The sequence below is a fragment of the Micropterus salmoides genome, unplaced genomic scaffold (assembly GCF_014851395.1).
Source record: "Micropterus salmoides isolate LMB-PRFRI ecotype aquatic unplaced genomic scaffold, ASM1485139v1 Ms_hic_scaffold_4, whole genome shotgun sequence".
In the NCBI taxonomy this organism is placed as follows: domain Eukaryota; kingdom Metazoa; phylum Chordata; class Actinopteri; order Centrarchiformes; family Centrarchidae; genus Micropterus; species Micropterus salmoides.
Genome location: NW_024043372.1, coordinates 31,105,863 through 31,118,405, shown reverse-complemented (window position 1 = coordinate 31,118,405; position 12,543 = coordinate 31,105,863). Strand labels below are relative to the sequence as shown.

At 43.2% G+C, this 12,543-nt stretch overlaps 1 pseudogene; it reads left to right on the top strand.

The window, feature by feature from the left end:
• Window positions 1-12,543, top strand: part of LOC119885478 — a 192,948-nt pseudogene that overhangs the window by 157,837 nt on the left and 22,568 nt on the right.

Here is a 12,543-nt window from a genome sequence, read left to right as displayed (position 1 = left end):
ATAATGGACCCAGTTTAGACCTCGAGACTTTAATTGCCGCACAGTTTTGCTGAAGACGGTTTTTATATACAGCAGCACTGCAGACACAGAACTGGATACAAGACCAAATGTAAAGTATGCACTTATCTATAACACCAAATCTGACTTTGACTAAACTCTTTTATATGCACCTGTCTTCAGACTAACTCTGCTACATTGGATCCCAAAACCTTAGACAATTTCCAAAATATTAAGATTCAATAAAAGCGCTATCTGAACTAAAATAGAGAGGAATCTGTAGAAAATTTATTTTTTGCTCAGGAGCGCCTCAGACTCTCTTCTCTCATTCAGTCTTCACTTCTGCCTGTCCGGAAGATCACCTCGGCTGCTGGTCTATTTTTTGATACTTTCTGACCCAGTACAGGACTTCACCTGGCTTCTTAAAAATATAAATTTATCCCACTAACTAGCCACCAGATCAATAAGGTGAAGCAATCAGCTGAGCTTCACTGATCTCCACTGTGCATCCAGAATTTGCATTTGGCTTCACAATTCTGTACAATCGAAGGATGACCATTGAAATCCCTGAGTGTTTACTCCAGATGACACACTCTCTTTCCATCCTGGCAACAGAAACCTATCGCAGCTTTGCAGCTGACAGGTGCTACTTTGGCCAGAGTGTCCGGCGATGCTGCTGGAATATCTCAAATATCTGTCTCCCATTGTCGACAGTAGGTTTAAACGGTGGTGAAACATCAACAAATACTGGCCTCAATTGCACAATGAATATCCAATTTCTAATATTTACTATCGAAATGGTTGTTCAGTAAAAATCTGTGGCCCCTAATTTTCTTCTAAATACCAAGCAAAGAGGGGATATGTGTAAAGATGAAGTAGTATCACATTCTGTATCTATACCCAGATATCAAAGGTACTCTGAAGCATTACACCACATCTTCACATCTAGCGCTGCGTGAAAGCTATCAAAGATGGAAACCTGCAGGGAACCACCCTTATCACGTTTACCAGATGTTACGTAGGAGAGATCCGATCAAACGTCAGCCAGGATCAGTTTGAAACGGCTTCATTTGTCACTTTCTGCCACCGGGCTCCCGCACAGCACCAAATGAACCTTTGACTAATAGAATTTAATTTGTGCAGGTAATCATACGTAACAAAACAGTACATGACAAAATGAGCTATCTGATCCCATTCAGCTCTTGTTAATGAGGAATAAATGGGATTCGATGTGAAACTAGGAGGATTATCCTGGGAACCTGCTAAATGTCTGGAAATAGGTTCTTTTGGTAGTTCTTCTCATTTAGTATCATAAAAAATCACTTGTGGCCTCAAGAGCTGTTGTACAAGCTCAGGCTAACATACAGAACAGTTTACACACACACAAAATGAAAAAATACCTTAACAACCTCTGACATTTTCTCTCAATTATCAGAATTTCTATTAAATCTTCAGGACAGTGACATGAGACAGCCCTTGTGTTGTGTTAAGTGGCGTCATAAAGATTTGTCAATATGGCACGGCTGGTGTGAGGCTGTAGTGTACTCAGAACATCTGCCCTGTGATGTTCTGTCATTCTCATCCCCCCCCCCCTTCTCCCTGACTCTGACAGCAAGTTGTTCTCTTTTATGGACCGTCTTTCTCAAAAAGGCCTTCGGAAATGAGAGTGCAAGATCAAAACCAGCAGCTGAGTGCCTTCTCTCACAGTCGATTTGCCCTCCTAAGGGGGTGGACAGGGGGGATGTCTCTCTCTCTCTCTCTTTCTCTCGCCTCTCTTTCTCGCTCGTAAAGAGTTTGCTAAGAGTTGCAGAGAGATTTAAGTGACTTTCTCGCTCTATCTTGCCTTGGGGCGGGGGCGGGGGGGAGTAATTAGGGACAGACACAGGAGGGGGTAGATGGAGTGATGGAGGCGAGAGATGGAAGAGAACAACCATATTTCAATCCGTATTGGACCTAGACTTAGTGAGCAGGTGTTTCTCACAGAGCCACATTTTTACACTGAGCATCAGTGGTTAGCATCGCCACCTCACCGGCACATCAGTATTGGACCAGTATGTCTGTTATAAAGTAGATGTCTTGCCACCTTTTCTAGTTAGCTTCAGTTCCACCAGCATCTGTAATTCAGTGTTTTCTCGTATAGTCCGTTTTGCCATTGGGATGCTGTCAAAACGTCTTCTGGCCTGCTGGTTCGTTTGTAAATGTTTATATGAACGCTGTCTTTTCATAATATCCTCAGTGTTCCTCATCCTAGAAACATGGAATCTCCTGGATAATTTCACAGCATTGAAGGCTTGGGGTCATGGCCATCGGTTTTCTGTTCAGTCAGTTAGGATGGCCGAAGGCTGTAAATACTATGATACATGAGCCTGAAGCCTGAAGGCTTCAACTTGCTTCTCAGGGCTAAATGAAGGGAAAACATTTAGCTGTCTACTCTTGGCACTGGCACAGGCTTTAGCCCATGTTTCTCTGAAAAAGACTCAGCAGGTAGAGAGCCACAGGCATGGATATCATGCAGTAGCAGTGATCAAGGTAAAAGGTGTATTTGATCTGGCCTTTGCATCGAGTTATGAATGTTTCTGACCTCATTCACAGCGGCTGTTTTTGAATGGTTTGACTGTGTACTTGTGTCCTCAGAGAGTAGTGGGCTCCATTAGAGGCTCTTGTGTGAACACAGTGTGCCCCCTTTATCACTTCCCCCAAGATTCACCAGGTTTCAACCTTTTCTCGTTCTTCCCTTCCCTCTCAACCTCCACTTCTCCTTCCTGCTCTCTATCTACTGTACTGTGGCCAATCTTTCAACCTCTATCTTCCACCACTAATGAGAGTCATTATCCTCTTACACCGTCCATCCCCTTTCACTCCCTGACTTCCCCTTGTACTTTTGCTTTTAGTGGTCTTTATAAATCCTCTCACCTCTATTCTGGTCTCCACTTTCTTTTTCTGCTTTGCAATTTCCTCCTCAGCTTCCTGTCTTTGCATCTCTGTGTGTACTTCCTTGCTACTGCTCACTCTGTCTATCTCTATGCATCTTCCCCATCTTCCCTCTCATTGGGAGGCAGATGTTAACTCTGGCTTATTAATGTTTAGGCAGCAGATAGACCTCACCGGTGATCTCAAATCACATGAGCAAAATGGCTGACAATATGTGCGCCTGCCACCAGTAAAATTTTCAGCTCCAGCGATTTCACCGGAAAAGCAATTAGGATTTGGAATTAGTGTTCAAATTAAGGAGGAATTAAACATGCCCAGAGATGAACCCTTTCAGGCATGGCCACCCCTTTTTGGATCTAAAAGCGCACCATCATGATATCACTGAATCCTCTTCATTGCAATGAAAGGTAGCAGTGATGTGTGATTCAACATCACATCCTCTCCCTCCTTATGTATTGGCGCTGTCCTCGCGGAATAGCAGTAATTGTTTTTCTTCTTCCTGTCTTTAGGACTCTTTTCTTTTCCTTGCTGGACAAAGTGATAAATCTTGTTTTGGAACTTAATGACGTCTGAAATAGAAATCGAGGCTACAATATCCTGTCCATACAGGCTGTCACAGGAACGATGGTGCCGTTTAGGCCCAATTATGGGAATGAAGACACCTGTAACAACCCAGACCCTCAAGGGGCTGCTGAATCTACCACGAGTCCAGCAGCTCGCCTGCTTGTAAATGTAGAAATTTCAGATTTGAAGGTGGTGAAGCCAAGCTTTACTTTCTTACTTCTGCTGCACACTAAATATACAAGATGTGTTTTTTGCTGACAAATTTTAATTGTGATAATTGAACATCGCTGGTTTGGTGCCTGCTCAGCATAGCACCCACCACCCACCATCGTGCCCTCTGAGGTAACCAGAGTGCTAATGCATTAGTTGCTGAGATGCTTTTTGGTGCCCACTAACATGAAAGCGGTGGTATATTTTTTAAAAACATCAGAGATTGTATCCAAATTATGGATTTCTAGTTCATTTTGACAAGAAATGTAGGCTTTATAATGACCACTTTCTCCTTTTCCGATTCCCCATCTCTTTTTCATACTTCAACTCCTATTTCCTTGTCTCCCTCTTTTTAGATTTGTCTACACTTACACAGTCTTTTCATTCAAGCATGTTAGTGCTGCAGCCATCTCTTCTCTCTGCCGTCCCCCTCCTGCGAGTTGACAGTCTTTTTCTCTCTGGAGCAGGAGCTGCCTGTAAATGGCTGCCTGATGGAAAGTGACATTTTCACAGAACCCTGTGAGAGAGGCGAGGTGATCTCTCCTCTTTCCAGCACAAAGTGCTCCTAATTGCCTGGTCGCATTTGTGAGCCCAGCTGACAAACTCGTGCAAATCAATAATTCTGCTCAGGGAAGATGCGGTGACACAGGGCCTCTCACCCTGATACGTGCTGTGAGGATGAACACACGCACATGCATACAGATGCACACATGTACCTGTAACTATACACAGACATACATACACTCTTTACCCACACACACACACACACACTCCCTCACCACCTCTGTGCTGTCTGCCTTAAATGGCAGTGTTTATCCGTGATTCTAAGACAAATAGGGAGAGAGCATTGGAGCATTAAGGGCAGCCACGGTGCCGCTGAAGGCTGAAATAATGGATGGTGGAAATGGCAGAAGACCCAGCACAGCTCATTACTAAATGGACTCTGTAGAGGTGGAAACTTTGCCCCACTAGCTTGCTATATACAGAGGACAAAACAGCACAGCTTAAAATAGGCTTATTTAACAGATTTGTTTGTGTTTTTGTACTCCGCTCTGTAATAGCACTCGCTCTAAAAGTCACTTGCCAAAGAACAGAGAATGTCACAGCAATTTTGCAAAGTCTGAGTGACTTGTTTCTTGTTTATAAATGGGTTTGTTGTCTTTTGAACCACCTTCTTTCTCTTTGATATTTTCTGCAAATTCCTTAACAGTAATGGGCTTACAAGAAACCTTCACTTTGCCGCATGTGTTTTCAAAATAAGTGAATATTTGTATTTTTAATGAATGCTGCCTGCCTGTTTTTCTGTCTTACTTTTTTTGCCCAACTTGACCTCCTCTGGTGCTGTGTGCACTGATTTATGCCACCTACTCCTAGCTAACTAACTTTCTCTCCACAGGCTCGTCTGTGATGCAGGTGACAGCCACCGACTCGGACGATTCCACCACAGCTAACGGCATGGTGCGCTACCGCATCCTCTCACAGACACCCCACAGCCCCATCCCCAACATGTTCACCATCAACAGCGAGACTGGAGACATAGTCACAGTAGCAGCCGGCCTGGACAGAGAGGTCAGTATCATCTATGTATATGCATGTATCCCAGTTACTCCCATAATTTCATCATTCTGTGTCTCATTTGTGTACACCCGGCCTTAAGATAAAACTTTGGCTAATATTCAGTAACTTGATGTCGTATCATCATTCTTTTGGCCCTCAGCAGTTTGGTTGATACATCCAGTGGTTAAAGAAGACCAGAGCCAGCCAGAGCAGATCTCGGCTTCCTCTAGTCCAAATTGCATCCTGTTGCTCGACTTCATGTCCTGGGGTTGAGCTAGTTAACATCTGGTAGTCTGGCAGGAAATGTCAATCAGTGCAATTAAATGTACTGTTGATAGTCTTTTTTTTTCTTCTTATTGGACAGTTGATAGTATAGAGACAGACAGGAAATGATGAGAGACAGAAAGTCATAGCCTATGCAATAAAAGTTTAGACAGAGGACGGCTAGCTGTTTCCAGCCTTTATACTAAGCTAAGCAAACTTTTCTTTACATTCTTTTCTTTTCTTACTTTTCTTTCTCTGACCACCCCACCAGGATGCCCATTCTGACTAACCAGCTACTTCCTTCCCCATATCCCACACACTCGAGAAGTTAAAAGTTAAAATTTCACCGGTCAATAATGTTGGGGTTTTTTTTACCATCAGGTTGGTACAACGAAATATATGACTTTTCTGTATATAATTCTGTAAAATTCCTGCCTCACAAATCCTAATATCATCCCTGAATGCAACTAAAGCTTTAAAAAAAGTCAAGGTCAATTTCAGCAGCACTCACCCTAAATAAATATAGTGTAATGATATTTAATGTTTGTCTCAGTGCACAGAGCAAGACAGATATAATGGCTACACAAATCCAGCACCTCTCTGCTGACAAGGTCACGGGAGCTTTCTCTTCATTGTCTTCTTTTGTCTCATCCACTACTGGTGTGCATCTGTTGCTTGCTGTGGTTATTTGCCAACCCACACATCAACACCACCACAACACACATTGTCCCTGCTCCATCTTCCTTCTTATTCTACTAATGAGGGAGGTCACGCAGGCCCGACTTTTGTTTATCTCAAGCTGCATCAGGTGGCTATGGGCAGTAGTGTTCAATTGGGGATTGTTCATCCTGCAGCCTTTCTCTCTTTCTCTCTCTCTCTCTCACTCACACTCACACACACACACACACACACACACACACACACACACACACACACAAACCTTCCCTTATCTCTCTGTGGTGCAAGATGGAAGAAAATACAATTGGCAAAATCAGAGTAACGTTCGAATTAATATGCCGCCATTATGAGGATAAGCTCAACCTCATAACTTAGTTGGGTGATTTTACTGTGGGCATAAAAGCACCGCTGAGTGTGTCTCATAATGTTTATATTCTGAGAAGTCCCGCTGGTCCCTTTCGGCACTAAACTGGCCAGGCAACACTTAAAACAGGATTTTACCAACAGTAAGGCGAGCGTATTTGGAGAATAATTACCGTTAAAATCTCAAGAACAAAAAGGGTTTGAAAGCAGACGAATACAATACATCAATGCTTGTTCCTTATCCAAATTTTATTTGGCGCTGGCATGCCATGATAGTGTGATACATTTGTGGGACAATATAAATGAGTCTAGTGAATGCGAGCCAGCTCTGTGTCCCTGTTTCCAGCTTGGCCCAGGCAGCAGCAGTAGCAGCTGATGTGAGTGAGGGAAAGCTCATTAATCTGGACACATCAAGCCAGGCTCAGTCCCACCTGCCTCTGATCCTCCCACTAAAACTGGGACACACCTGGGAGTTCACCCACCTGCTGTCAAGGTCATCAACACAAACATACAAACTATCCCAGGCACATGGGTACGTCCTCACACATTGTGAGGAGAAGCTGCAAATATGGTGAATAAAATCCAGTGTGTCAAACTGGATCACTGCAACCAGAGTGATGTACACACGCTTATAGACAAAAACATGAATAATGATACTTCCTGTATAGATGCTGAATACTCATAAGAATATATCAATACTCATATAATCACCATTTCAGCACATACTTCATATTCTCTGTCTTCACTCCCATCACTTTCTCTCACACCTGAGCTAATCCTCATCCACCATGCTGGTGTCTAATTAGAATATTCATGTGCTAATTAAGGGGTGAAGCAGGTTCTCTCGTGTTGAGGAGACCAGGGGGTACATAGAGGTTAGCCTGGTATCACTTACCTCTGACACAGCTGAATACCAATTATTTTCCCTCACTCACCGCCCATAACCCCTCTCCTGCCCTGACCTCACATGGTTCCACATGCCCCTGCCCACACGCTGACATGCTGGACTATGCTATGCATGTGTGTTTCACTAAATTTTGAGTATTACAAGGCTATTTGTATGTGGTTGTGGCTTCATGTTTTGTATTTCTGTTGAACTGCATTTAAGGGGTTGGGGAACAGAATTAAGATTAGAATAGGAGTAGGGGAAGGTTTAGGTTAGGGTTTAAACAGTTATGTACTGTATAATTATTTCTATAAATGCTGTACTAAAAATAGATTAGTCTGTCAGTCTACTATGGAAGAAATCCATTTCTAATGAAGTACAACGCTGGTGCAGCAGGTAGCAGAGTGGGGGATGTCAGGGTGCCACAGCTGGTGTGGATGTTCTCCCTTTGTGTCCTCTTTCCAGGGCTCTGGTTCCACTGGCAGGCAGAGCTGTTGTCTTTCATTACCCCAGGCTGTCTCAGTCTCCCATGAGCCCTGGATTGGAATGGTCTGGTGTGGCATGGCGTGGTGTGGCCCCGCGCCAGGCGGTCCACCAGGCTGTTGCCAGCTCTTTGTTGGACTGTCTTGCCGTCTATTAAGACATCTCCTGGACTGCCTGAAGGACATGAGTGCCCGCAGTCTGGCTCCATTAGGATCTGCAGGGATACAGGCTGAGAGCAGACATCCTAAATGGGTCTGGGGCTTTATTGTCTCAGAGACGCTGAGTTATGTTAACTCGCCACCTAGCAACAAAGCTCCAGGAGCCAGACAGCCAAGCCATCAGGGGATTGTGAGTGGGTTGCTGAATGAGGAATATTGGTGCATGTAGGTGGATGTTGATTGCTTGAAGCCAACATTCAATCAAGTGAATATATACTCAATATCCACCTTATTATGTTCACCTAGCTGTTACTGAATTGGACTTGGTTTTGAATTCAGAAAAGCCTGAATTGTTGCAGTTGTGCCCCTCTGGTTTCAAACCATGTCTTTCCACTCTCTCTTGTAGATGCAGATAATGCTTTTCTATTTTGGTCATTCACTAATTTAATGATCCATATTTGACAATGACCTTTCAACAGCTCTTGGATGAATTTGCAGATATTTGCAAGTCCATTCTTATGTCGATTCTATCTCTTTCAGTTTTACACATGGACAATCCCTTGATGACTTTTTGACACCAGCCTGTTCTTGAAAAGTGCTTGATCGCATTTGTTTACTGTGGAATTCACCTATCAAATGTTAGACCCAATAAGGGTCCAGTGGGACAATGATTTGGAGGAAATACCAAATGACCTATGGTCAAATATTCTGCATGGTGTCTGCAGAAGACATGCTCTAATACAATGCAAAATCATGCAGTGTATTGTAATCTATAACAATGTTTCCCCTGCATGTGATTAATGTTGTCTACTGGACAGAGATTTTCAGCACTCTATCAGCATATCATAGAGTCTGACTGATGTTTCCCTTTATTTTTGATGTAATTTCATTTTATTATTTTTATTTATTTTTTTATTTTTTGTAATTGTTTAATGCCTGGAATCGAATAAATGTTAGAAAAGTTCCACAGGTATCTTGGTCTATTGTACCCAGAGTTTGGGGACCATATGCATTGTTTTGCTGTTTGATGAGAGACCTGACTGCTGTAGAACAAGATATATTTGCCTGCTATTTGGCATTACTATTGTTATCTGTTCGTGACATGCTGGAGCCAGCAAGTCTGACAACAACATGTTCATCATGGTCATATTTGCTTAATCATGTCCTCTCCATTGTATTGCAAAGCTCAGTTGGACGATTAACTAAAGTTCATGCCCAGTCGTGTTGCACGCTTTATTCTAAAAGCTTTATTCATATGTGACTCACAGCTTTTATTTATCCAGTATGTGACTCTGAGCTGTTTGCGTAAATGTGGAGGCGTATCTAATCAAGAGGATTCTGAGTTTATATCTCAGATTTACCTACGTATCTGAGTGACTCTCTCTACAATGGGATTCAGAGAACAGTGTGCTGCTTGCAACAAGTCACCGCTGGCTTGTGTTCTCTTCAAACCAGTGTTGAGCTGTTTGTGTCCTCCACCCAACCTGAGAGACATCCCTGTGAGGGATGAAGAGAGGAATGGATAATAAAGATGGAGATAAAACAGACTTATGTGCATATTTTTGGTACTAACTGGGAAAAGATGTGAAAATTGAAAATAACTGTGTAGAAGTTTACTGTATTTCAATGTCAGAACCCCCCAACTGCAGGCACTTCACCTGTAGCTATAGATTTCTCAGTTTTTCATTGGCAACGTGGATGTGTAACTGAACTGATATAAATTTAACTGATTTTAAGTAATGTAAAATTTAATGGAAAAGCATCAAATCAAATACATTACGTACATTTAATTGAAGCGATCTCAGCTGAACTGAACCTAAAGTGGGGATCACTGACTCTGAGGGTCACTGAGGTAGAGCGAGTGTAGTCAAAGAAAGGAAGGAAGCTGGTCTCTATAGTTTTAGCCACGAGTACTGGGCCATTTGAGACAGATTGTAAGTGACAAGCTAATGACTTTGGCCAGTAGGAGCCTGGCAGGCTGGAACTCAATCCACAAACGTAAAAGTAACAGCAAGTCTGTCATTCTTCTGGTCTCTTTTTCTTTACCTACCTTGAGTGGTCTTTAATAGCACATCAAGTGAAAATGCACACTTAGCTCAGGTATGATTAATTCACCACTGTACGTGTTTTGCCAGAAAACCACTTATCTGCTTTTTCTTGCTCGACATCGCCTTACATGTTTGGGCCATTACTTCCCCTACTTTGCTCATGCTAACAAAGTCTCACTGGAGCACAAGTCCATTTCCTTACAAATCATGAGCAGCCAGCTTGGTCCACCTGTCCCGTCTGCTTTTTGGCTTGACTTGTTGAGGAGCTAACATTGATAGCCATTTTCCTATTTCTGTCTTCAGTCTGCTAGATAGTAAACTACCTAATTTGGTCTCCATGTGAAAAAGGTAGGTTGGGTTTTATTGTTGGTGGAGCTCTGCGTACAGGTGTTTCTCTGGTCTCTGATGGCTTTCAGCTATTGCAGATTAAGTCTGTGAGGCTCAAGGCGTGTAGGGGAGTCTGGGCTACTGCCAGCGCTGGACTCTAATCTAACAGAGAGATTTTCTGTTCAGCACTTCTACAGGACTCATAGAGAGCCCTTTACTGGCTTGTTAGGGTAGCCGCTTTTGGACAGCAGAGTGTGCTTGGCTCTGTGTGTGTGTGTGTGTGTGTGTGTGTGTGTGTGTGTGTGTTTAGTGCGCATATGCATGCACGTGTACACCCGGTGTAAGAGTATGAGTGTCCCACCTGTTCCCACTCACTGGAGCATTAGCAGATATGTATGTGTGCACTAGAAAGACCATAAACTCACAACTACCCTCAGATGAGTGATATAACCCTGCAGGATAGGATGCATCAACCACACCTCCTACTGTGTGACAGCTCCACCTGCTGGCTCAGCTCCTGTCATTTCTTTTCACCTGACCAAAGAAAAAGGTGTCCATCAAAGTTCGGGCCTATTAGTTTCCTACAGCCATCTGGTGCTATTTCTAGATTGATGTGACAGGATCTAAATGAGTCTGCAGAAAGAGACATTCATTGGAGGCTCTATTTACCGAAGCGCTGTATGAGAGGAGATGGTATTGATATTTCATTATGAGTCTAATAAAGGGCAACCAGTATTGGATTTTCATTAATAGGGTTGGTTTGGTGCAGATTAACATGTCTGTGCACTTCATAATGACTTGGAGAGAAGCTAAATGACACCAGTTGGGTGCTTTAACTGGGCCTCAACGGTTTGACTGATCAAACAATCAACTGCATCCTTCACGAAGAGTGGGAGGGAGAAAGGAGATATAGAGATACACAGAGGCTGGCAGAAAGACAGACAGAGAGATAGACAGATAGGAAACCGACAGGCAGAGAACACTGAAGAACCAAGATGTGATGAGAAAGATAGCAAGAGATCAAAAGAAGCACAGAATGTGAGTTAACAAAGAGAACATAATAAACCGGAGGAGAAAAAAAAGAAAAAAAGCCACAACTCAAAGAAGAAATAAAAAAGCAAAGAAGCAGCCACCTAAGCGGGAAGCAAAACCTCCCCCATCTACACCTACAAGACCTCTGCCTGGGTTTGTTCTTCTTCCTCCAGGCAGTCCCTGACATCAATGCCACTGGCAGTCAAGTCGTTAGAAGGCGTGACCCCGGGATGAATACAGCAAAAACTAATCTAGCAAAAAATGAACATTAGACTATCGATAGGATGCATTGTGGATGCTGAACAAAGCCGTAGGCCCTGTGCATCAAACCCTGGTCTGTCCTTGACATTCATTCTCTCTCACCCTCTCACTTTGCTGTGGCACAATAGAGGTTTGAGCCAAATGGATTAATAGGAAGAGAAAGAGACCATAAAGCAGATAGGCTTATACTGTTAGGATGAAACACATGCGCACACACACTGTCAGCGTTCCAATGGTGAGCCTAGGGACAGACTGAACTTTCAGCACCATGGACAGTGTCACTGTGCCCAAATGTGGATGCACCGACTCTCTGCCTCTTTGTTTTTTGGTTGTGTCTAAACAAAGCCTAATGTTTGATGGTGTTTCTTGTCATGGCACTGTAATATTGCAGCGTGTGCTGCAGTACACTCTCGGGTGACTCACTCTCGCTGTAACTGGACTAAGTAAGTCCACCTCCCAGTATTATCTGCAGCACTGTGGCGCATCTTAAAGTGATGGAGTCGCCATTAAAATGAGTGATGATCCAGGTCTGTTCCCACAGCAGAAAGCCAAGACTTTTAGCATTAATGGATGGGCCTTTTACTAGCACATTGCTCCCCCCTTGCAACTTTGTATGTGTGTGTGTGTGTGTCTGTGCTGTTAACTATCTGTTATTGAGCAAATAAGGTGTTTTAACAGACTGCAGTTGTTCCAGTGAATGGGTAACCGTGAAAGAGAGGAAGATGTGTATGCTTTGCTGGTAGTTTGGGGGGTTTTCATTAATTCATTCACTTATTTATTCATT